This window comes from Rattus norvegicus, chromosome 10 (assembly GCF_021556685.1).
Source record: "Rattus norvegicus strain SHRSP/BbbUtx chromosome 10, alternate assembly SHRSP_T2T, whole genome shotgun sequence".
In the NCBI taxonomy this organism is placed as follows: Eukaryota; Metazoa; Chordata; class Mammalia; order Rodentia; family Muridae; genus Rattus; species Rattus norvegicus.
This window is the reverse complement of record NC_141543.1, coordinates 31,255,575-31,282,333: the sequence shown is the minus strand read 5'-3', so window position 1 is coordinate 31,282,333 and position 26,759 is coordinate 31,255,575. Positions and strand designations below refer to the sequence as shown.

Sequence of the window (26,759 nt, the reverse complement as noted above, 5' to 3'; positions counted from 1 at the left end):
TCTAACATAGATAACAGACACACTTAGAAATATAATGAAAAGTAACAGATCATTTTCCAGAGGAGAAACTGCAAGGTCCAGGAAAAAAGTCTGTCATAACTGTGACAAAGTGACACACAGGGAAAATCAGGAGAGACAGGGACAGAGAAAAGAGTGTATCTTTATAACAAACGAGTGCCTATACTGTATTGATTATCATATATTCTTTTAATTATCAGGAAACTGTTCACTGTTCTTGTTTTACTGAAAAGGAAGGAGATTCAGGCAAGTTAGAGCACTGAGCTCCACCAATAACTGTCAAGATTGACCCTGATTCTTCCCAATCTGTACTGGTCCTTTACAAGGACATGCTGGTAAAAAGACAAACACAGTAGATCATGTGTGAAGACTGGTCCTCCTGATGAAAATGGGGTATACTTCTTTCCAGAAATCTCTGAATGTAAATATTATGGTAAGAACCTAAATTTTTGTGAATCCCAAGATTGAAGTTAATGTCTCGTTAATTCCTCCCTTCTCCCTATCCATAAACCTGGCAAAATTGCCAAGGACCCAGGAAAGACTATTATTCCCTTCATATATTCCTTTCTTGTCCTCGTGGGAGTCCCAGAGGTTCTGTTTCTCTCACAAGGGAGCATTGATTTCATTGGTATTCACTCGAAATAGGTAAGGTCACACTTCAGAAGATTGGAAACGCATTGTTTAAAGAGCACGGTTTGTATCTTGCTTCAGAGAGAAGATCTTTAAAGATGTCCTGGCTTAGCTGAATTTTCTTTCCCCCTCCTGCTTCCAAGGAACACCCTCAAGGGAGAAAGTCAATTTCAAATCTTCACACTGCAGAGGCTCTGGGCAGTCTGCTACAGAATGCAGATCAGCCTGTCTTCTCTTGTGAGATAAACAGCTCCTGTGAACAGTTTTGAAAGAAAAGTTTTAAGCCATCCTAGTTGCAAAGGTGTAAGATTTGGGGGAGGGGTTTTTTTTAATCCATTGTGTTCTAAATTCTTTTATACTTATCTGGCTATAGATCCCACCAACAAACAATGCACCAATCAAAAGCCAATAGACTCCAATTTGAAGGCCAACCACTTGAGCCACCATTTTTATTTTCACACATAAAAGGCCCCCCCCAAACTTTGCATTTGATTCAGAAAAACTTCCAATTAGGCTTTTTATTAAGTTATTTTACTTATTTACATTCCAAATGCTGCCCCCTTCCCGATCCCTTCTCCCAGAGTTCCTCACCCCATCCAATTAGTCTTATAGTTGTTCTTACATTCTTTCTTTAATTTCAGCCCTTCTTTTTCTCAGTAAAAACATATCCATGGCAACAGAGCTGCTTGAACATTTTTTGCTTGTAACCCCTTTTCATTGGAGAAATTTTCATGAAAATCCAGGTATATAGGTCTATAAAATACATACACAAATCTAATATTTACTGGCAATAAGTGATGGGGAGATATGTTTTTAAAACAATTCTTGTCATGCAACAATTACGTTTATGTATTTCATGTATTTATGAATATATTCCATATACTTTTGAAAGATTAAAGCAAATGTGCGTGTTGATAAGTGGGTATGCTGCTTACTGTTCTATTACTACCTAACTCCCGGGTGAATCTTTGATGCCGCAGAGTGCACTGCACCCTCACAGCTCTTCAGAATGGACCAGAAGTCACTCTTGGTAGTCATCAGCGCTGAGAAGGCTGCTTTGCACATGGTAGCGCACAGTGGCAGAAGGATGCTCAGAGCCAGCTCATAAACTGACACATTCTGTCCTAAGCCCAAGCCAAAATGCACTAACATCTTTTTATGAAACTCAAAGCAACTAAGCAAACAAGAGTTTTTTAGTTAAACATTTTCACATAAGAAGACCGTCACATGAATCTGATCCTCGCCTGCTAAAGAATGACAGTGGAACAGATTAAAACCCTTTGCTTTCCACAATTAAACTATTCTGTTTCTGCAAGAGCGGAAAACCTTGTACGTTCAATAAAACGCTACAATTCCTAACCCACTTTGCTCTGAGCCAAGGTGTTTTGGGGCAGTTGTTGGTTTTAGGTGTTAAAATGGCACGCACACTACAAAATGAACGGGTTTGTTCAGAGCCAAAGTTGCAAAAAGTTGAAACTATACAACACAGGCTAATTCTGCCAGAAACACCTCAGATTCGATACACATTTGATTTTTAATTGATATGTGGACATTGGGTGATGCACAGCTTGAAGTTGCTAGACATCACAAAAGGTCGTTCCTTATTTTTTATTCTTGTTTTCTTGTGGTGATAATCGGAATTATCCCCAGGGATTCTTGCATCCAAGGCGAGCACTGATCCCCATCCATCCCTGGAGACTGTCCTCTAAGTGTTGTGTGTTAGAACACAGGCCTGCATCTTAGATCCGATCCCACAGACTGATCAGGCCACGCCTCCCTACAGCTCTTCCTGGCACCAAGACTCAAGAAACAGTCTCCCCTGTGGCAAAATAGTATCCCCTGATTTAGGGTCCTAACTGGTACCTGGCTCCTCCATGTTCTTCCTTACGCTGTGCTAAACTAAAGCACAGGATGTGAAACTTCTCACCACCCCAAAAGGTTATAAAAAGCCAATTCTTTGTTCTGGGGATTAGATCAAGCCTCCCCAAGAAAACTGCTCCAGTATTCGGGCTGGAGAGGAAGGCTGATTTCTGAAAAGTCTCCAGTGCCCTTGCCAACCCCTCTTATGCTATTGTGCATGGTCTCTGTCTCCCTCTCCCTCTGCCCTGTGTGTGTGTGTGTGTGTGTGTGTGTGTGTGTGTGTGTGTGTGTGTGTCTAAAATTTTTAAAAAGTTCAAACAAAAGGAACGCACACAAAATGGGATCCATTTGTGTTGGCCAACTGTTACTTAGTTTCATTCTTTTTTCTTTTTTCTTTCTTTTTTTCTTCTTTGGCAGTTTTTGTGGTTTTATTTGAACACAAAATAGGCACACAAGCCATCTATTCATTCTTTCGCTGCGTAGCCTGGCGTTGGGATTGGTGACTCTGATGGCCAGCTGTGCTGCTCTTTCTACGATGGCTTTTCGGTTCTTAGAGGTCACACTGTGAGCAATCTCAGCACAGTAGGATTGTTGCACATCAGCTGCACATCCAGCTCCTAGGCATTGTGGACCGGAAACTTCCAGAAGCCGCTGGCAACATGTGCTTGGTTTTTTTGTTACTCCCGTAACCAAATGTTGGGCATCAGAATTTGCCCCTTGAATCTTCTCTGCACCCTGTTGTCGATGCCTCTGGGTTTCCGCCAGTTTCGCTTAATTTTCACATATCGGTCCGACTGGTGCCTGATGAACTTCTTGGTCCTCTTTTTGACAATCTTGGGCTTCACCCGAGGCCGAAGGGCAGCCATGATGCCGCAGAACAGATGGCAGCCACCTGGCAGGCAGCGCCGAGGAAGAAGGACTTAGTTTCACTCTTAAGGAGGCTCCTCACCAGGCTTTAAAGAGAAGCCTCTTCTTTCTTTTAAGGCCCCATGTTCAGATCTCCACATATTGCGTGGTTTTTTTTTTTTCATTCTAATACTTTTCTCACCACTTCAAGAACCAGTCATGACCTTGTGGTTTTCTCATTCCAATAAACCTCATTGGAGATGGTTCTCTGTCAGCTTCTTCTATGGAGCGACACATGCCATTTTACAGATGTTACACATGCGAGAAATACATTAACCTCATTTCCTGAGCGAAGGTCTTAGTAAAGTTTCAAAGCAGTCGGGTACGGATACTCAACCACAGATACTGTCAAAGACAATAGTGCTTCCACATGCCGTCTTAGCAGCTCAAAAAGCAGCAACTCCGATGGTCCTGCATTAGAACACAGATGCTGGGAGTTTTATCAGAAGCAGGGTCCTACTTGACACGTCTGAGACGGAGCTCTTCTCCAAGTGAGAAACTGGAGAAGCCCTCTTTCTCCATATTTCCGCTCCGACAGTGGATGAAGACAACTGAAGAACTAAGCTCCTGAAAGCCACATGGGAGGACTGGAAAAGAACAAACCTCTACTGGTGAAACCGAGGCCGCTGTTGGACTTTCAGACATTCGCTCACTGAAACCTTGCAACGGCTCCATGAGGATAACAGCAGAATCAGCCACCGTTCATAAAAGTAGGAAGGGAGGCACTGTCGAGACATGGCAGAGACATCAGTCATAGAATATAAGCGCATTGTATTCTTCCATGTGTCCCAGAGGAGACAGAATGGGATTTACATTCTCCCCTTTGGAACTGTTGCTTCCTACATTCATAACTCCAACTGGCAATTGGTATTTGGGGAAGAAACATGTATTTTCTGACAGGTTGCGTACTGAGTATGAGGGGGCAGGCATTTTTCTTTTCGTTATCTCCTAAGCATGGAGGATCTTCGTCCCTGACAGTGGACAGTGCAACCTTCGTTGTTCAGTCTATGCATCCAGATGCTAACCTCATCTAGAAACTCCCTCACAGATACCCGGAAATAATGTTTAGCAGCTGTGGTGGTTTGAATACGAATGGCCCCAAAAACTCATGTATTTGACTAATTCTCAGTTAGTGGAATGTTTAGAAAGGATTATGAGGTATGGATTTGCTAGAGGAGGTGTGTCACTAGAGGTAGGTTCCAAGGTTTCAAAATCCCATGTCTCCTCTCTCTCTTCTCTTCTCTTCTCTTCTCTCTTCTCTCTTCTTCTTCTTCTTCTTCTTCTTCTTCTTCTTCTTCTTCTTCTTCTTCTTCTTCTTCTTCCTCCTCCTCCTCCTCCTCCTCCTCCTCCTCCTCTTTCTCCTTCTTCTTCCTCTTCCTCCTCCTCCTCCTCCTCCTCCTCCTCCTTCTTCTTCTTCTTCTTCTTCTTCTTCTTCTTCTTCTTCTTCTCTCTCTCTCTCTCTCTCTCTCTCTCTCTCTCTCTCTCTCTCTCTCTCTCTCTCTCTCTCTTCCTTCAGATCAGACAGAAGTACACAGCTTCTTCTCCAGCACCGTGTCTGTCTGATACTGTGCTACTCACCCTCCCACCACGATGGTCACCAATTAATCTTCTGAAACAAGACCCTAGTTAAGTGCGTTCTTTTATACATTGGTCATGGTGTCTCTTCACAGCAATATAATAGTTACTAAGGCATTAGCTACCTGTACATCCCTTAGTCCCGTCAGGATGACATAAACGTGTAGCAACTGTTTGCATGGTGCTTGGTATTATGAACAACCTGGATGACGTTCAGTGCATCTTAAAGGACACCGTTGCCATAAATCCTCATTCAAAAACTTTACGATGCAAAACAGAATTTGCTTTTCTGTGGCTCTAAGGAAAGGTGTGTGGATTTTTCTTTCTCCTTGGAGCAACTGCAAAAATAACAAGTGATGTTCATGATCTAGCTCTGTGATTGAAAGCACCCAGAACGAAAAACACAGAACTTGAAATTTGAAGGATAAAGGAGAGAGGACTACAAGGTCCATACAACATACGGTGCGAACATGTGGTGTGTGGCAACTCTTCTGCCCAGGCTTCGAAACCATTGAGCCTCACCTCTCTCACACCTGTTCTTTCCCCACGCCCTTTCCAGGACTGCACCCTTATTCCTGTGGCCTTAATTCATTTCTCTTTTCAGCGAACTAGAAATATCTCTAACCGACTCCCTCTGGATTTCTGACAGGTATTCTACAACTGCTTGCTTGGAATCCTGACTTCTATACCCTAACCACACTTCATGTTTAGGATTTTCTACCTGCCCCTCCCGTCATTAACATCAGACTAAATGGCATTATCTTTCCTCAGTCTGATATTTTCAAACCAGAAATCTTAGTCATACTTGACTCTGCTTTCCTTCACACTCCTGCAAATCTTTCCCTTCAATCTGTCATCTTATGTCCTCTACTTTTAACATCTTCTGCCTCTCACTTTTCCTCGTCTCCATAGCTACTACCCATCTCCAGGCCGGCAGTATCTCTTATCAAGGTTACTACAATCATCCCCAAATTGGGCTCTTGCTGTGACTTGTATAATGCCCAATAATGTCTCCCTGTACCAATGTAATATTTTGAAACCACACCAGAAAAGAAAAATTGTAGAAGTCCCTTCGTTGAATCCTTTCACTGGCTTTCTCCTGTGTTGATAAAGTCATCCAAGCTGTTTAGGAGGCTTCCAGAAATTCTGACAAGCAGATAGCTACCTGACTCTTTGTACTTTTCAGCTTCCTTCAGCCCATCCTTCTCTCTCTCCCTCACCACTGACCCTCACCATGGATGCTCACACTGTTTTTCTGTTCTTATCCACCACAGAACTTATAACTCCCCTTGCCATATTCTCCAGACTATCCTTCCACCATCTTTTAAATGATGAGTCTGCTGGGTCCTTTTCTCCTACCCACCAATTCAACTAGAAAGTGGAGAATTTCACACACACACACAACACACACAAGCACAGGCTCTGACTGGTAGGTGACAGAGAAGGGAAAGATTAGAAAAATCCAGCAAATATCTTCCCTTTAGCATGCACAGAGAACTCTGACTCATAAACATCTATTTGACCTGCTTTTCTGGAAATAGATATGCAGTTACTAAAACAATATAGTCTCATCCAAGTTAAAGCCAGTTTACTCGAGACACAATTGCAATGGGTGTGCATAGATTCTCTGGGATGAGGAATTGAAATTTTCCAGGCTCCATGAAGCCTTGAACTAGCAAAACAGATTTGAGCCAGTGTGACGCGCAGGCCTTGCTAAGCAGAGTACACACTCTCATCAGATTCCAGAGACTGGGCTTCAGGGACGCAGAGCAGGAAACAAGACAGGGTCTCTCAGGATTGGGTAGCCAGTTTTTCCAGAAGCAAAAGTAGGCTGGACTCTCTTTCTCTCCCTATGGTGGCTAATCAATCTCTACCAAAAAAGAAAAAGGAGGAGGAGGAAGAGAAGGAGGAGAAGAGGAAGCAGAAGAAGAAGGGAGAGGAGGAAAGGAAAAGAAGGAAAGAAAAGAAAAAAGAAAAGTCTGTCTTCAGTGGCTTTCCTTGAACTATGAAATTATGATATGCCAAATCCAAATGTTGGGCCTTCTGAATTCCAGGTGTGTGAAATGTTCCTCATACTTAACTAGTTTGAGACCTGTTTTGGCTACTTATAACTGAAAAAAGTCTAGACAAGTTCCCATGAGCCAGATACTGTGATAAAAACTTTTATTCCCATGAGAAACAGGGATTAACACCATTTTTTAAAAAGATTCATTTATTTCTTTCTTATATGTGGGACACTGCCACTGACTTCAGACACATCAGAAGAGGGCATTGGATCCCATTACAGATGATTGTGAGCCACCATGTGGTTGCTGGGAATTGAACTCAGGACCTCTGGAAGAACAGTCAGTGCTCTTAACCACTGAGCCATCTCTCCAGCCCCTAACCCCATTTTTGTAAGTAGGAAAATGGCCCCTATAAGTTAAATGACTTATCCAAGGTCACACCACAAGCACTTGACAGCTCCTGAGCACAAATCTTTGTTGTTAATCATTGCATTAAGTGGCCTCCAGATGAGTTCCTCAGCTATGTGGAATTCTCAGCCGCTGATTTAGCAGCCAAGACCCATGGGACTAGACAGGAATGGAGCAGAGTGGGCGTGATGGATGAGCTCACCAGCGTGTCCTCAGGGAAAAAAAAATTCCATGGATGGTTTTGTCTGTTAGCTCTTCAGCAAAGCTCATAATAGCTATGGGTTCTGTTTGTCACTGTCAAACTCGAGCTGTTCTACATTATTCATTGTGCTCCAAAACCATGCATGCCTCCCGGGGGAGTATTTATTCCCCAGCTCAAAGGAATGGGTAATAATGGTATCGAAAGCTGAATCAGCTGCAGAGTCACCCTTCACTGCTCATAAACTACATGAATGACAGAAAGCACAAGCATGTCTAACAGTGGCTAGTTCCAGAGTTGCTGGTGGTCCTGATTGTATCTAGGAAACAGAAGCAATTGAGGAGATTCCTATTATGGAAAGTAGTAGCAGTAGTAGTCACAGGGACATCCTCAAATGGGAAGTCCATGGGAAGCCCATGCCCACAGTACACTATGAAGTGATGTCCTAGCCCATCACATTCTTCCTGCTTCATCAAAATAGAGAAAAATCTCAATAGGGTGTGGGTTTGGTCACCCACTGCTCCTCTCCTAATCAGTTTTTACAGATTCTGGATAGCAGTTAGAGTATGTCCTTGTTTATTTCTTCCTTTAAGATGAATCCCTTTGTTTCAGCCATAAGAGTTCAGTCTAAGCCGTTGGACCCATCCTGCACCTCAGTCTTGGGAATGAGTACGCTCAGTAGAGCTGTTTATCTCTGTGTATGTTTCCTACCACTGTGATAAGCAGTCATTACAAAAATCAATGTCTCGGGCCTGTGAGATGGCTCAGCAGATACAAACATGTCCCACCAAGTTGATGATGACCTGAGTTTGATCTCTAGGACTCTCACAGTAAAACAGAACCAACCCACAAACTCTTCTTGAACTTTCATATATGCACTGTGGCAGACATACACTAAATAAATAAATAAATGTAATATTTTAAAAATCAATAGCTTAAAGCAGTATAAATTTGTTATTTTTCAATCTAGAGAACATAAGCTAAAATGAGGTTTAAAGATATTGAATTAAGCTCATGGTAGGGTTAGTTCCTTACAAAACCACAAAATAGGATTTGTTCCTGGACTTACACTATCCAGTGTCTTTAGCATTTGATGGCTCCTGGTAGAGTTTCTCTAGTAACTCTTCCCATCATCTTGTCACCTTGTCCGACCTTTGACATTTTTTGCATTTCTTACCAGCATCATTAAGATCCTGCACAGGACCAAGGGGAACTGAACAGATACTGACCTGAAAGCTTACTCCCCTATGATTAGCTTCCATAAGGCTCTATGCAAGTTTCCAACTGAGTGAAGCAAACCAAAAGTCTACCTTTGTCCTTAAGAACAAAGAAAAAGTTATTAAAATCTCTAATTCGGTCCTCAGCTCTGTTTGCTTCACAGCAGAGACTTAAAGTGAATAAAAAAGACACCTATGAACTTGAGGTTTCCCCCCATGCAGTGCACATGGAGAAAACTAGCTTATCTAGAAGCCAACGAAGTAAAAATTAAGATGAGGGCTTTAGTTTGCTTTTAATGTTGTGATAAACACCATGACCAAAAGCAACGTGGGAGGGAAGGATTTATTTTATCTTATAGTCTATCCTGAATGGAAGTCAGGGCAGGAACTCACTGCAAGAACCTGGAGGCAGAAACTGATACAGACACCAGAGAGGAGTGCTCCTTACTGGTTTATTTCTCACGGCTTGTTCAATAAGCTTTCTCCTACAACTCAGCTATCTGCCCAGGGGTGGTACCTCCCACAGTGGTCTAGGCCCTTTCACATCGATCATCCATTAAGGAAATATTCCACTCCTTTTTACAGGACAATCTGATGAAGGGAGTTTCTCACTGAGATTTCCTTCTCCCAGATGACTCTAGCTTGCATCCAGTTGACAAAAAACTAGCAAACACATTAAATCATATAAACTGGATTATACAGATCATAAAAAAAAAATCTCAGGAGAAAAACAGATTAGTAAGGGCTAGGATAGAGAAGCAAGAGGAGGGAATTGAAGGATTAATAATAACTTTATAGTCAGGAAGAAGGTTCTAGAAGATTTAGAAAATGCCAAGGTAAGTGTTAGAGAGAGATGCCACTGTGGTCTGCCACCAAGCATGTACGTCAGGGACTGATGCAAAGGAGGTCCTGAGACCTGCAATGAAAACTTAATAATACCAGCACTATCGGCCTTAGGCAGAAGAAAAGTAGAACAGGAAATCAAGTCTTTTCTATCTGCTGAGTCTATAAACTTCAAAAGCAGAGGCAGGAGGATTACTGCCAACTCCAGGACATGCTAGTCTATGTAGCGAGATCCAGGTCACCCAAGGCTACCTAACTAAGACCCTGTTTCAAAAATGAAAAAGAAAGAAAAGTGAGAAAAATAATTCTAGAGTAGTATGAAATGACCTTGGCTGCTAAGTCCAGCCAGATCACAGAATTCCATTTCACAGAAGCAGTGGGAACTAATACCAGACCTACCATTGAACAGATCAGTGGCTTTCTCACCAGGAACAAGGCTGAAAACTGCTGCCTTCTCCCTGACCTAAAGAAAGAGATGCCCATAAATATAAAAGAAGCCTACAGAACTTCAAAATAGATTGGACCAGAAAATAAATTCCTCCTGTCACAAAATAGTCAAAACACCAAATATACAAAACAAAGAAAGAATATTAAAAGCAGTAAGGGAAAAAGGTCAAGTAACATATACAGGCAGACCTGCCAGAATTACACCAGACTTTTCACCAGACACTATGAAAGCCAGAAGATCCTGGACAGATGTCATACAAACCCTAAGAGAAGACAAATGCCAGCCCAGGCTACTGTATCCAGCAAAACTCTCAATTAACATAGATGGAGAAACCAAGATATTCTATGACAAAACCAAATTTACACATTATCTTTCCAAAAATCCACCCTACGAAGGATAAAAGACGGAAAACTCCAACACAACAAGGAAAACTACACCCTAGATAAAGCAAGAAAGTAATCTTCTTTCAACTAACCAAAAAGAAGATGGCACACAAACATAATTCCAGCCCTAACAATAAAAATAATAGGAAACAACAATCATTAGTTTTTAATTTCTCTCAACCTCAATGGGCTCAATTCCACAATACGAAGAAATAGACTAACAGGCTGGATACATAAACAGGACCCAGCATTTTGCAGCACACAGGGAACACACCTCAGTGACAAAGATAGAAACTATGTCAGAGTAAAAGGCTGGAAAACAACTTTCCAAGCACATGGTTCTAAGAAACAAGCTGGTGTAGCCATTCTAATATTGAATAAAATTGACTTTCAACAAAAAGTTATCAAAAAAATAAGGAGAAGGAACAGACCGGATAAACAGTTCTCTGCACCCAAATACCATGGGAGGGAGAGCTAAACCTTCAGAGAGGCAGACACGCCTGGGAAACCAGAAGAGAATGCACTCTGCACACATCTCGGATGCCAGAGGAAAACACCAAACGCCATCTGGAACCCTGGTGCACTGAAGCTCCCAGAAACGGCGGCGCAGATCTTCCTGGATGCTGCCTCCGCAGAGAGCTCGAGGGCAGCACCCCGAGGGCGAACTCGAGCCTCGGGACCACAGGTAAGACCAACTTTTCTGCTGCAAGTGACCTGCCTGGTGAACTCAAGACACAGGCCCACAGGAACAGCTGAAGACCTGTAGAGAGGAAAAACTACACGCCCGAAAGCAGAACACTCTGTCCCCATAACTGGCTGAAAGAAAACAGGAAAACAGGTCTACAGCACTCCTGACACACAGGCTTATAGGACAGTCTAGCCACTGTCAGAAATAGCAGAACAAAGTAACACTAGAGATAATCTGATGGCGAGAGGCAAGGGCAGGAACACAAGCAACAGAAACCAAGACTACATGGCACCATCGGAGCCCAATTCTCCCATCAAAACAAACATGGGTTTCAAAATCATATTTGATCATGATGCTGGAGGACTTCAAGAAAGACGTGAAGAACTCCCTTAGAGAACAAGTAGAAGCCTACAGAGAGGAATCGCAAAAATCCCTGAAAGAATTCCAGGAAATCATAAATAAACAAGCTGGTCTTCAGTATACAACCAAATCTTGAAGAAGTAGATAGGCTCCAATCTCAGCGAAGGAATGAACTTGCTAGGAAGGGTGAGGGCAAGCAGGCAAAAAAGAAAATCATCCTTCTTCCATATCTCTTATATAGGGGGCTAGCAGAAGGTGTGACTCAGATTAAACTGTCTCTTCTTAGCTTAAATATCTGGTTTTAGGATAAGTCTTTCCTCTTCAATCAAGAAAATCTCACAGATATACTCAACTGCTTGGTTTTTAATTTATAGATATAGTCAGGTTGACAATCGAGAGTAGCCATTATAGTGGCTCTCTTATATTAAGTTTGGAGACATAAATTTGGAGGCATGCCCACAGAAAAAATCTAATGTAGGCAATGTCTGCATAGTGCAAGCACTCCTCTTTCCTTGAGCCATCCTCACGATTTGTTTTCTTGATAGTTATTCTGCCTGAGTTGACTAGAACTTCAGTGCAATTTTAATTTACATTGCTCTTATTACTAAAGATAACAATGTATTTTCAATGGTTTGACCTTAAAACAAAACAAGCATTACATTAAAAATGTATTTTATGTTCTCTGCACCCAAATCCCGTGGGAGGGAGAGCTAAACCTTCAGAGAGGCAGACAAGCCTGGGAAACCAGAAGAGACTGCTCTCTGCACACACATCTCGGACGCCAGAGGAAAAAGCCAAAGACCACCTGGAACCCTGGTGCACTGAAGCTCCCGGAAGGGGCGGCACAGGTCTTCCTGGTTGCTGCCGCTGCAGAGAGCCCGTGGGCAGCACCCCACGAGCGAACTTGAGCCTCGGGACCACAGGTAAGACCAAATTTTCTGCTGCAAGAAAGCTGCCTGGTGAACTCAAGACACAGGCCCACAGGAACAGCTGAAGACCTGTAGAGAGGAAAAACTACACGCCCGAAAGCAGAACACTCTGTCCCCATAACTGACTGAAAGAGAGGAAAACAGGTCTACAGCACTCCTGACACACAGGCTTATAGGACAGTCTAGCCACTGTCAGAAATAGCAGAACAAAGTAACACTAGAGATAATCTGATGGCGAGAGGCAAGTGCAGGAACCCAAGCAACAGAAACCAAGACTACATGGCACCATCGGAGCCCAATTCTCTCACCAAAACAAACATGGAATATCCAAACACACCAGAAAAGCAAGATCTAGTTTCAAAATCATTTTTGATCATGATGCTGGAGGACTTCAAGAAAGACGTGAAGAACTCTCTTAGAGAACAAGTAGAAGCCTACAGAGAGGAATCGCAAAAATCCCTGAAAGAATTCCAGGAAAACATAAATAAACAAGTAGAAGCCCATAGAGAGGAGACACAAAAATCCCTGAAAGAATTCCAGGAAAACATAAATAAACAAGTAGAAGCCCATAGAGAGGAGACACAAAAATCCCTGAAAGAATTCCAGGAAAACACAATCAAACAGTTGAAGGAATTAAAAATGGAAATAGAAGCAATCAAGAAAGAACACATGGAAACAACCCTGGATATAGAAAACCAAAAGAAGAGACAAGGAGCTGTAGATACAAGCTTCACCAACAGAATACAAGAGATGGAAGAGAGAATCTCAGGGGCAGAAGATTCCATAGAAATCATTGACTCAACTGTCAAAGATAATGTAAAGCGGAAAAAGCTACTGGTCCAAAACATACAGGAAATCCAGGACTCAATGAGAAGATCAAACCTAAGGATAATAGGCATAGAAGAGAGTGAAGACTCCCAGCTCAAAGGACCAGTAAATATCTTCAACAAAATCATAGACGAAAACTTCCCTAACCTAAAAAAAGAGATACCCATAGACATACAAGAAGCCTACAGAACTCCAAATAGATTGGACCAGAAAAGAAACACCTCCCGTCACATAATTGTCAAAACACCAAACGCACAAAATAAAGAAAGAATATTAAAAGCAGTAAGGGAAAAAGGTCAAGTAACATATAAAGGGAGACCTATCAGAATCACACCAGACTTCTCGCCAGAAACTATGAAGGCCAGAAGATCCTGGACTGATGTCATACAGACCCTAAGAGAACACAAATGCCAGCCCAGGTTACTGTATCCAGCAAAACTCTCAATTAACATTGATGGAGAAACCAAGATATTCCATGACAAAACCAAATTTACACAATATCTTTCTACAAATCCAGCACTACAAAGGATAATAAATGGTAAAGCCCAACATAAGGAGGCAAGCTATACCCTAGAAGAAGCAAGAAACTAATCGTCTTGGCAACAAAACAAAGAGAATGAAAGCACACAAACATAACCTCACATCCAAATATGAATATAAAGGGAAGCAATAATCACTATTCCTTAATATCTCTCAATATCAATGGCCTCAACTCCCCAATAAAAAGACATAGATTAACAAACTGGATACGCAACGAGGACCCTGCATTCTGCTGCCTACAGGAAACACACCTCAGAGACAAAGACAGACACTACCTCAGAGTGAAAGGCTGGAAAACAACTTTCCAAGCAAATGGTCCGAAGAAGCAAGCTGGAGTAGCCATTCTAATATCAAATAAAATCAATTTTCAACTAAAAGTCATCAAAAAAGATAAGGAAGGACACTTCATATTCATCAAAGGAAAAATCCACCAAGATGAACTCTCAATCCTAAATATCTATGCCCCAAATACAAGGGCACCTACAACGTAAAAGAAACCTTACTAAAGCTCAAAACACATATTGCACCTCACACAATAATAGTGGGAGATTTCAACACCCCACTCTCATCAATGGACAGATCATGGAAACAGAAATTAAACAGAGACCTAGACAGACTAAGAGAAGTCATGAGCCAAATGGACTTAACAGATATTTACAGAACATTCTATCCTAAAGCAAAAGGATATACCTTCTTCTCAGCTCCTCATGGTACTTTCTCCAAAATTGACCATATAATTGGTCAAAAAAACGGGCCTCAACATGTACAGAAAGATAGAAATAATCCCATGCGTGCTATCAGACCACCACGGCCTAAAACTGGTCTTCAATAACAATAAGGGAAGAATGCCCACATATACGTGGAAATTGAACAATGCTCTACTCAATTATAACCTGATCAAGGAAGAAATAAAGAGAGAAATTAAAGACTTTTTAGAATGTAATGAAAATGAAGGTACCCAAACTCATGGGACACGATGAAAGCTGTGCTAAGAGGAAAACTCATAGCGCTGAGTGCCTGCAGAAAGAAACAGGAAAGAGCATATGTCAGCAGCTTGACAGCACACCTAAAAGCTCTAGAACAAAAAGAAGCAAATACACCCAGGAGGAGTAGAAGGCAGGAAATAATCAAACTCAGAGCTGAAATCAACCAAGTAGAAACAAAAAGGACCATAGAAAGAATCAACAGAACCAAAAGTTGGTTCTTTGAGAAAATCAACAGGATAGATAAACCCTTAGCCAGACTAACGAGAGGACACAGAAAGTGTGTCCAAATTAACAAAATCAGAAATGAAAAGGGAGACATAACTACAGATTCAGAGGAAATTCAAAAAATCATCAGATCTTACTATAAAAGCCTATATTCAACAAAACTTGAAAATCTTCAGGAAATGGACAATTTCCTAGACAGATACCAGGTACCGAAGTTAAATCAGGAACAGATAAACCAGTTAAACAACCCCATAACTCCTAAGGAAATAGAAGCAGTCATTAAAGGTCTCCCAACCAAAAAGAGCCCAGGTCCAGACGGGTTTAGTGCAGAATTCAATCAGACCTTCATAGAAGACCTCATACCAATATTATCCAAACTATTCCACAAAATTGAAACAGATGGAGCACTACCAAATTCCTTCTATGAAGCGACAATTACTCTTATACCTAAACCACACAAGACCCAACAAAGAAAGAGAACTTCAGACCAATTTCCCTTATGAATATCCACGCAAAAATACTCAATAAAATTCTGGCAAACCGAATCCAAGAGCACATCAAAACAATCATCAACCATGATCAAGTAGGCTTCATCCCAGGCATGCAGGGATGGTTTAATATACAGAAAACCATCAACGTGATCCAATATATAAACACACTGAAAGAACAAAACCACATGATCATTTCATTAGATGCTGAGAAAGCATTTGACAAAATTCAACATCCCTTCATGATAAAAGTCCTGGAAAGAATAGGAATTCAAGGCCCATACCTAAACATAGTAAAAGCCATATACAGCAAACCAGTTTCTAACATTAAACTAAATGGAGAGAAACTTGAAGCAATCCCACTAAAATCAGGGACTAGACAAGGCTGCCCACTCTCTCCATACTTATTCATTATAGTTCTTGAAGTTCTAGCCAGAGCAATCAGAAAACAAAAGGAGGTCAAGGGGATACAGATCGGAAAAGAAGAAGTCAAAATATCACTATTTGCAGATGATATGATAGTATATTTAAGTGATCCCAAAAGTTCCACCAGAGAACTACTAAAGCTGATAAACAACTTCAGCAAAGTGGCTGGGTATAAAATTAACTCAAATAAATCAGTAGCCTTCCTCTACACAAAAGAGAAACAAGCCGAGAAAGAAATTAGGGAAACGACACCCTTCATAATAGACCCAAATAATATAAAGTACCTCCGTGTGACTTTAACCAAGCAAGTAAAAGATCTGTAAAATAAGAACTTCAAGACACTGAAGAAAGAAATTGAAGAAGACCTCAGAAGATGGAAAGATCTCCCATGCTCATGGATTGGCAGGATTAATATAGTAAAAATGGCCATTTTACCAAAAGCGATCTACACATTCAATGCAATCCCCATCAAAATACCAATCCAATTCTTCAAAGAGTTAGACAGAACAATTTGCAAATTCATCTGGAATAACAAAAAACCCAGGATAGCTAAAGCTATCCTCAACAATAAAAGGACTTCAGGGGGAATCACTATCCCTGAACTCAAGCAGTATTACAGAGCAATAGTGATAAAAACTGCATGGTATTGGTACAGAGACAGACAGATAGACCAATGGAATAGAATTGAAGACCCAGAAATGAACCCACACACCTATGGTCACTTAATTTTTGACAAAGGAGCCAAAACCATCCAATGGAAAAAAGATAGCATTTTCAGCAAATGGTGCTGGTTCAACTGGAGGGCAACATGTAGAAGAATGCAGATCGATCCACGCTTATCACCCTGTACAAAGCTTACGTCCAAGTGGATCAAGGACCTCCACATCAAACCAGACACACTCAAACTAATAGAAGAAAAACTAGGGCAGCATCTGGAACACATGGGCACTGGAAAAAATTTCCTGAACAAAACACCAATGGCTTATGCTCTAAGATCAAGAATCGACAAATGGGATCTCATAAAACTGCAAAGCTTCTGTAAGGCAAAGGACACTGTGGTTAGGACAAAACGGCAACCAACAGATTGGGAAAAGATCTTTACCAATCCTACAACAGATAGAGGCCTTATATCCAAAATATACAAAGAACACAAGAAGTTAGACCGCAGGGGGACAAATAACCCTATTAAAAAATGGGGCTCAGAGCTAAACAAACAATTCACAGCTGAGGAATGCCGAACGGCAGAGAAACACCTAAAGAAATGTTCAACATCTTTAGTCATAAGGGAAATGCAAATCAAAACAACCCTGAGATTTCACCTCACACCAGTGAGAATGGCTAAGATCAAAAACTCAGGTTACACCAGATGCTGGAGAGGATGTGGAGAAAGAGGAACACTCCTCCATTGTTGGTGGGATTGCAAGCTGGTACAACCACTCTGGAAATCAGTCTGGAGGTTCCTCAGAAAATTGGACATTGAACTGCCTGAGGATCCAGCTATACCTCTCTTGGGCATATACCCAAAAGATGCCCCAACATATAAAAAAGACACGTGCTCCACTATGTTCATCGCAGCCTTATTTATAATAGCCAGAAGCTGGAAAGAACCCAGATGCCCTTCAACAGAGGAATGGATACAGAAAATGTGGTACATCTACACAATGGAATATTACTCAGCTATCAAAAACAACGGCTTTATGAAATTCGTAGGCAAATGGTTGGAACTGGAAAATATCATCCTGAGTGAGCTAACCCAATCACAGAAAGACATACATGGTATGCACTCACTGATAAGTGGCTATTAGCCCAAATGCTTGAATTACCCTAGATGCCTAGAACAAATGAAACTCAAGACGGATGATCAAAATGTGAATGCTTCACTCCTTCTCTAAAAGGGGAACAAGAATACCCTTGGCAGGGAAGGGAGAGGCAAAGATTAAAACAGAGACTGAAGGAACACCCATTCAGAGCCTGCCCCACATGTGGCCCATACATATACAGCCACCCAATTAGACAAGATGGATGAAGCAAAGAAGTGCAGGCCGACAGGAGCCAGATGTAGATCGCTCCTGAGAGAAACAGCCAGAATACAGCAAATACAGAGGCGAATGCCAGAAGCAAACCACTGAACTGAGAATAGGACCCCCGTTGAAGGAATCAGAGAAAGAACTGGAAGAGCTTGAAGGGGCTCGAGACCCCATATGTACAACAATACCAAGCAACCAGAGCTTCCAGGGACTAAGCCACTACCTAAAGACTATACATGGACTGACCTTGGACTCTGACCTCATAGGTAGCAATGAATATCCTAGTAAGAGCACCAGTGGAAGGGGAAGCCATGGGTCCTGCTAAGACTGAACCCCCAGTGAACTAGACTGTTGGGGGGAGGGCGGCAATGGGGGGGAGGGTGGGGAGGGGAACACCCATAAGGAAGGGGAGGGGGGAGGGGGATGTTTGCCGGGAAACCGGGAAAGGGAATAACACTTGAAATGTATATAAGAAATACTCAAGTTAATAAAAAAGAAAGAAAGAAAGAAAAAAGAAAAAAAAGGAAAAAAAAGAATTAACAAAAATGGACCTGATAAAATTACAAAGTTTCTGTAAGGCAAAGGACACTGTCATTAGGAAAAAATGGCAATCAACAGATCTTCACCTATCCTACTTCTGATACAGGGCTAATATCCAGTATATACTAAGAACTCAAGAAGTTAGACTCCAAAGAATCAAATAACCCTATCAAAAAATGGGTACAGAGCTAAAGAAAGAATTCTCAACTGACAAATACTGAGACTGCCCCACCTGAGGATCCATCCCAAATACTGACTGGCTGAGATCCACCCAAGGAAATGTTCAACATCCTTAGTCATCAGGGAAATGTAAATCAAAACAACCCTGAGATTCCACCTCACACCAGTCAGAATGGCTAAGATCAAAAACTCATGTGACAGCAGATGCTGGTGAGAGTGTGGAGAAAGAGGAACATTCCTCCATTGTTGGTGGGATTGCAAGCTGGTACAACCACTCTGGAAATCAGTCTGGAGGTTCTCAGAAAATTGCACATAGCAATTGCACCCAGCTATATCACTCCTGGACATATACCCAAAAGATGCTCCAACCTATAACAAGAACACATGCTCCACTATGTTCATAGCAGCCTTACTTATAATAGCAAGAAGCTGGAAAGAACCCAGATGTCCCTCAACAGAGGAATGGATACAGAAAATGTGGTCCATTTACACAATGGAGTACTACTCAGCTATTTAAAACAATGACTTCAAAAAAAAAATAAATAAATAAAACAATGACTTCATGAAATTCTTAGGCAAATGGGTAGAACTAGAAAATATCATCCTGAGTGAAACAACCCAATCACAAAAGAACACACATGGTATGCACTCACTGATAAGTGGATATTAGTCCAAATGCTTGGAATACCCGAGATACAATACCACATGAAGCTCAAAAAAAAAAAAAAAAAGGAAGACCAAAGTGTTGATGCTTCAGTCTTTCTTAGAAGGGAAAAAAAAAATACTCACAGGAGGAAATGTGGAGACAAAGTGTGGAGCAGAGACTGAAGGAAAGGTCATCCAGAGATTACCTGGGGATCCATCACATACACAGCCACCTAACCCAGACAATATTGAAGATGCCAAGAAGAGCATGCTTGACTAAAGCCTGATAGCTGTCTCCTGAGAGGCTCTATGAGATCCTTACAAATACAGAGGCAGATGCTCACAGCCAGCCATTGAACTGATAGTGGGGTCCTCAATGGAGAAGTTAGAGAAAAGACTAAAGGATCTGAAGTAGTTTGCAACCCCATAAGAAGAACATAGTATCAACCAACCAGAGCTCCCAGGGACTAAACCACCATCCCAAGAGTACACAGGGATGGACCTTTGGCTCCAGCCACATATGTAGCGGAGGATGGCCTTGTGGGGCATCAATGGGAGGAAAGGTCCTCAGTCCTGTCAAAGCTCTATGCCTGGTGTAGGGGAATGTCAGGGTGGAGAGGTGGGGGGGGGGGAGCACCCTCATAGAAATGGGGAAATAGTGGGTTTCTGGAAGTAAAACCAGGAAAGGGGATAACATTTGAAATGTAAATTTAAAAAATCCAATAAAAGAAAAAATGTAAAAACAAACAAACAAATAAATAAATAACAAAAAAAAAGTCTGCCTTCAAAACACTATTAGGTCACAGAACATAAGGAATGTGATACAAGAAGTGCAAGCCTTTGTAAAGTGTAATGAATGTTGTGTGGTAGCAATAGGCTAGCAGTAGTTGCTGAAAACTACCTCTAGTCTGTAGAAGCAGAGCTGTCTAGACCTGAAAAGTTCTGAGGATTATCTCCAGTTCTGGCTAAAGTCTGGAGAGATGGGATAGCCTGCCCCAGCTCTGGGACGAAAACTCATCCCCTCAAGCCCAATGGTGTTTCACCAGATTGCTAACCTGAAGCAACCAGCCATCAGCGTCCTTGAATATGCAAAACAAGTGCTGACTCAGGAATCCTATTTGAAGGATTGCTGAGTATGAGCAGCCTCTTGTCAGGAGGCCCAGATGACAACGCCAAATTCTGAAAATAGTTTTCAATTCTGCACAAGCCACGGACAGGGCAGAAGCTGGACAAAGGCTACTATGGAATTAAACTTATTTTGCCCAGCTTCCTCCAGAGTATTTTAACTTTCAAGGCAAAAGAAAGAAATTCCTTTAATCTACAGAAGTAGTAATAAAACTCATTCAAAGCCATTATATTTTTCCAGAAGATTCCAGAATTCCCCATCCCTAGAAATACATGCAGAAATCATTTCACAAAACACTTGGTGGTGTTCCTAATAAAAAAATCAGTACCAAATTGAGTTGGTGTGGCTCCAGATAAACAAACTATATTCTTCTACTGCCCCCATCTGGCGGATGTTGGGAAAAGACAGGCTGCATGGTCTGTTTTTTTAAGAATCTGCTCCAGGCAGAGACTGAAGGATGGGCCATGGGGACTGCACCACCCGGGGATCCATCCTGTCTTCAGACACCAAACCCGACACTGTTGCCATTACGAAGAGGCACTTGCTCACAGGAACCTGGTGTAACTGCTGCTTGAAAGGTTCAGCCAGCAACTGACTAATGCAGGTATGGATGCTTGGAGCCAACCATCAGATTGAGCTCAGAGAACCTAGTGGGGGAGCTGGCAGAAGGACTGGAGGAGCTGAGGCGAATTGCAACCCCGTAGGAAGAACAACAGCAGCTGGCCGGACCACCCAATGCTTCCAGGGACTAGACCACCAACCAAGGAGCGTACAGGGAGGGGCCAATGCTCCAGATACATATGTAGCAGAAGATGGCCTTGTCTGACATCAGTGCGAGGGGAGGCCCTTTGGGCCTGTGGAGGTTTGATGCCCCAGCATAGGAGGGTGCTGAAGGGGTGGGACCGGAGAGGGTGGGTTGGTGGGGAGCACCCTCACAGAGGCAATGTGGAGGGAGGAGAGAGAGGTTGTGGGATGGAGAGTTTGTAGAGACGTAACTAGGAAGCGGGATATCATTTGAGATGTAAATGAACACAATGATTAATAAAATTTAAATTTTTAAAAAATAATCTGCTCCGCTTCCTTGTTAGAAAAAATCCCTCTGGTCCTCATAATTCCTTCTCTCCAAACTTGTAGATGGACAGTTGTAGGTAGTTTCTTTGCTGAAAACTGCTACTTATGAGTAACCTACCAATTTTTAAGACGGTTCTGAGATTCTGGCAGGACGATAAATAAGAAAACTTCTCAAACGCATTTGCATCTAGCAAGAATCTGTTGAAGAAGAAACGGAGCTTGCTCTTTGCCTTGTAAGAACGGATAGTCTGGGGCTGGACATGCTGGCACTCCTGATACCCAGGCACTAGAGAGGCAGGCATAGGGAGTTCAGCACAAGTAAGCTCAGCTTAGTTTATATAGCAAGTTCCAGGTTAGCCAGAATTACTTTGCAAGTAAGACCCTGTTTGAAAACACATTCGAAAAGCAAGCAAACGGAGCATGAAGCAGAGAAGTTCTCATCTGGTGAGTTCAACCAAATCAGAGTCCAGTAAATGTGAGACAAACTGCCCCAAAGCCCACCTGAGCTATTGTCCTGGTAAGGCATCAGAAAGGTCAAAAATGATTGCGTGCAGAGTGCTACTGGCTTCCGATAGCTTGTGCTTCTTGAAGCATGGGGGGAAACAGCTCCAGGGCTGACTCGGAGCAGTGTAATATGTCTCTATCCAGGTACCTGCCAGTTCTGATAAGATGCTCTATGCCAAAGTAACAATCCATAAAATCTCAGTGTCGTAATCCAGGAGAAGTTTATCACACAAATCCACACAGCCAAAGCTCCAAGTATTTATCACGCTATAATGCACTTGCCTTTTTTTTTTCATGACAGACCATAAGCTATTTGGAAGTAGGAACTGGATTCAGTTCTGTGCTGTATCTCTGACACTTACCTCCTGGAACATACATGCTCAGAGAATTTCTGTCAAAAGATCTTCAGATCTTAGGCAGGGGGTGGGGGGAGTACGGACTTGTCCAGTGACCATTTTATACTCCATGACCATTTTATACTCCAATAGCATCCGATGGCTTCCCTCAGCCTGTGCTGTAGGATCACCCCCAGGTGAGCGAATGTAAATTAGCAAGGAAGGCTGGCACATGGGTATCCATAGCAGCTGGGAGAATTACTGGCCTAGGGGTGAGACTGATAGTTCTGAACCCCTCCACCACAGCCCACACAGAGAGACTGCTTGGGAGCCACAGGAGAAAACTGCATTGTGGCGAAGTAACAGATGTCAACAGAAAGGAAAGCCAAGACCTTGTACACTTGTCAGTGATTTTTTTTAAATGCAGATAAAATATTCCATTTGGAATTTTCAAAAGAAAAGGTGAACATTGGCACATACAGTTTTTATTAACGAATTTATATACTTTATATTTCGATCACAGCTTCCCCTCCCTTCTCTCTTCCCAGTCCCTTCTTCTCACCTCCAACATCCCCTCTCATCCACGCCTCCCCCCTTTCTCCTCAGAGAAGGAGAGGCCTCCCATGGATATCAACCAGCCTTGGCATATCAAGTCACAGTAGAACTAGGCACATCTTCTGTCTAGACAAGGCAGCGCAGTTAGATGAAAGGGATCCAAAAAACAGACAACAGAGTCAGAGACAGTCCCTGCGCCTGCTGTTAGGGGTCCCACATGAAGACCCCACTGCACAACTGTTACACATGGTTTCGGGCCTAAGTCAGTCCCATGCACGCTCTCTGGTTGGTGGTTCAGTTTCTGGGTCCCTGTGAGCTCAGGTTAGTTGACTCTGTAGGTGTTCTTGGGGTGTCCTTGACCCCTCTGCCTCCTTCAATCCTTCCATCACCTCTTCCACGGGATTCCCCAAGCTCTGCCTGACATCTTGGTTGTTGGTCTCTGCATCTGTTTCCATTTGAGACTGAACTTAGGTTGTGAACAGCTATCCTGAAACTTCTTTCCTAAAGACCATATCACCTTCCTCTGCTTATTAGCAAAACCTTTTATCCATTATGCTCCAGGCTATGTATACCAGACTAGCACATTTGGGTATCTATATTACAGAGTAAATACAATAAATCCTCCAGAGAAATATATATCTATTTTTTTTCTGTATTGGCTTTGAGACTGGTATCACCATGCTGCCAGGCAGGCCTTGAGTTCCCAATCCTCCTGTCTCAGACTCCAATGTCCTCTGTGGAAGTCCTGAAGAGTTGACAGGCTACAATTTTGTATCTAAAATGGAGTTGAGTGCTTACCATGAAATTATAAAAATATCCTGGGATGAAAGAATCTAAACACATCGATCTTACAGCTTAGTGAGAAATGTATCCAGAGCACTCTACCCATGAACAAGATGTTATAGTAATTGTAATAGTAATCATGTTTTAGATTAAATAATGGCTTATAATTTGTACTGAAAACAAAGCACAAACCTACTACTCCTGATTTCCTCTTCATGGCTGACCCAAAGCACTGATCCTGGATGCCCAGGGTGAAGCGTGCCCCAACACCACCACCCCCCACAGAGGTTGGAGGACATGCCACACTGCCCTGGGCTTAAAGTCGCCTGACCTTCTGCCTACTCACATTAGACAAGATGATTATTACTGGCCTGCAAAATACTAACCAAAGAGCAGACAGATTACACAGTGTGTCTCCTAAGTGGTATGTTGCTATGGTTTCCAACTGACAGGACAGATTCCTCACTGTTAGGTTATCCAAAATCGCCAGGATCATACCAAAATGTTTCTGCAAAGCAGTGGGCTATCTTTTCAACACAGCTTCATTTGGTCAACTCCATCACACATCGTCAGGGAGCATGCTGTTTTTAGAGGAGTGTCTTCATCGAGTGCACTAGAATTAGCAGGAGGTTCATAAGGCCAAGGCTGAGGCCTGATCTCTGTGGGTAGAAGGATTTTTCCTGTACTTACTATCTATGACTCCTATGCAGTCATGAGAATGTGGGTGCTTGTATACATAAACAAGCCTCCAAAAGCTTGGAAAATGCTCTTCAGATAAAGCCAAATCAATCACCCTTCTGTGCCTTTCCTTCTGTAGTCAGGATCCTTTCCTGCCCTCCTCTGGTGGAGCTGCCCACCCAACTAAGCTGCAAGGCACATTTGCCTTTTTTATTTCATTCAGAATTCCCATCAAACACCAGGTTTTTGTGTTAGTGGTGTCTTTCACTCACTTTTTGTTTTGAATTCTTGGCCTATCTTGATTCTTATAAATCCTTCAGGACTCAAATAAATATCCTACCCTGAGGTACCCATCACTGTCATCAAAATTAATATTCACTATGCCATCTGACAGAACCCCACATTTTCATTCGGTAGAATTCACCAAACCTTGAAACCAATTCTGTATTTCTGTGATTTTCTAACACACACATGCATGCTCGCAGGCGTGCACACAAATACACACACACACACACACACACACTCACACACACACACACAGAAAGCTGAAAAGCATAGGCTGTATCTTTTAAGTCTCCACTAAAACTACACATGGTTATTTAATACTGAGTGAATAAGTCAGCCTTCTAACTTTAATTTACTTTTACTTAATAACTAGGCAGGGCTGGATGTCTACTTACATATTTAACCAATATTAAAATTGACCATTTCCAAGTGATCCTTGCCTTAGTAACTACAAATACAGGAAGAAAATAAATAGCTACACACAAAAGAAAAGATCATTTCTGTTGTGTCATGGAACGCAATGTTGATAGTAATTAACACATGTCCAACATAGTTATGCTGTACATGTAAAAGTTAGGACAGTCCATCCTATGGTAAGTTTTAGTTTACCCTGAACATGTAGTTAGGGTGAAAAGAAAGGCGGAGAGTCCATGAGAGAAGGAGAGGAAATTTTGAAATTATGACACTCTGGGGTTCTGTTTAACTCCTTCCCTCAAGTTTAACAAGGGTCTGAAGGGAGTCCCTCTGGGAAACAGAAGAACAGGTTTGGAAAGGAGAGCATGTGGTAGCTGTGTAGAAAGGTAGCTTGCTCCATGATGAAAGATATCTAATGAGTATATCACCAGCACACAGGAGCTAAGAAAGTCAGTAGTTTCTGGAGACCTCGCTCTTCATGGACTAACCAAAGATGCCCTCAAGGTGCTCCATGAGGGCTCTCACCCTTGATTTGGTCTCTTCTTCAGAGCTGGAAATGTTCAAGTAGTGACAGAGGACCATTAAGGTGAAGCTTCTTCTGGCCAAGAGAATCACATCTCTAGGCTGTATGGAGACCTAACAATGGTCAAATCAATGAGCTGGTTAAGTTATCAATCCTTGCCCCAAGGAAGACGGCTCATTTTAAAACATGCTAAAGAGAATGATGCAATAATTATCCCTTTAATGGGACGCTGTATTTTACTTCCCAGAATTCACACCTCCTGGGGCAGACTCAAGCTACACACACACTAATTTGTAAGTCTAAACACTTTTCGGAGTTACACAGAAAAGAATGTGATGTTTCATTTATCCTGTCCTATTTCTGTTCTAAGCATTCTTTCTTAAAGATGTTGGACTTCCTTGTTGGGAGCGATGCCCTTGAAACCCTCCATTATTGATGTTATTATTATGGTTAGAATTAAGTATGACTGGGTTCATGGAAAATCCCCAGCCAGCAGAAGACTAATACAAATCTAGTGGTCAGTATGAATAATGATATGATAAAGTTTTGACCTTGCTGAGAAATACATCTGATGTCAAGATGCCCAATGTGATGACCTGTAACCTTTCTGAAAAACCAGCATCCTGCTGACCAATAGATCTGACAAACCTGTGACCTTTCTAACCTTCTGTCAACATCAGATGATTCCCTGACCACATGAATACTGTGTCCTTGGCCTGCGTAAATGTTTCCCACTTCCCCCCTCTCTCTGTTACCCCTGTTATGGTAGAAATTCAGCCTTAGGAAAAAATAAAATTGTTGTCTTGATCAAACCCTTGTCTTGGAGTCCTTCTTTGCATCTCTTGTCCCCCATTCTCTTCCAGGTACCCTCAGCACCCGTCGTTGACACTTCCTGACTCTTCCTGGATAGCCCTCTTCCCCACTATGTGACTGTCTGGCACCATGTGGACAACCCCCATGACAGCTTAACTTCAGCAACATGGTTACTTTTTTCCTTCTCTTCCCCAGTAGTCAAGATATACAGCTTGCCTGCCTTTGTTTTTCTCTTAAATTAATGCAATTATTCTTGAACTTAAAATTTTTCCTATAAGGAAGAGATAAAGTGTTACCTTTGTCATGAAAGTCCCAAC

General features: G+C 42.1%; 2 pseudogenes across 1 annotated transcript in view; one reads left to right on the top strand and one right to left on the bottom strand.

The window, feature by feature from the left end:
- Positions 1-297: 297 nt before the first annotated feature.
- Positions 298-3,426, bottom strand: LOC148002822 (large ribosomal subunit protein eL32 pseudogene; annotated as a pseudogene).
- LOC134480667 (glyceraldehyde-3-phosphate dehydrogenase-like) overlaps positions 3,244-26,759 on the top strand; it is a 78,432-nt pseudogene continuing 54,916 nt past the window's right edge. Inside the window, exon 1 of the transcript XR_015631183.1 lies at positions 3,244-3,431. The product of XR_015631183.1 is annotated as a glyceraldehyde-3-phosphate dehydrogenase-like (transcript). The remainder of the gene's footprint in view (positions 3,432-26,759) is intronic.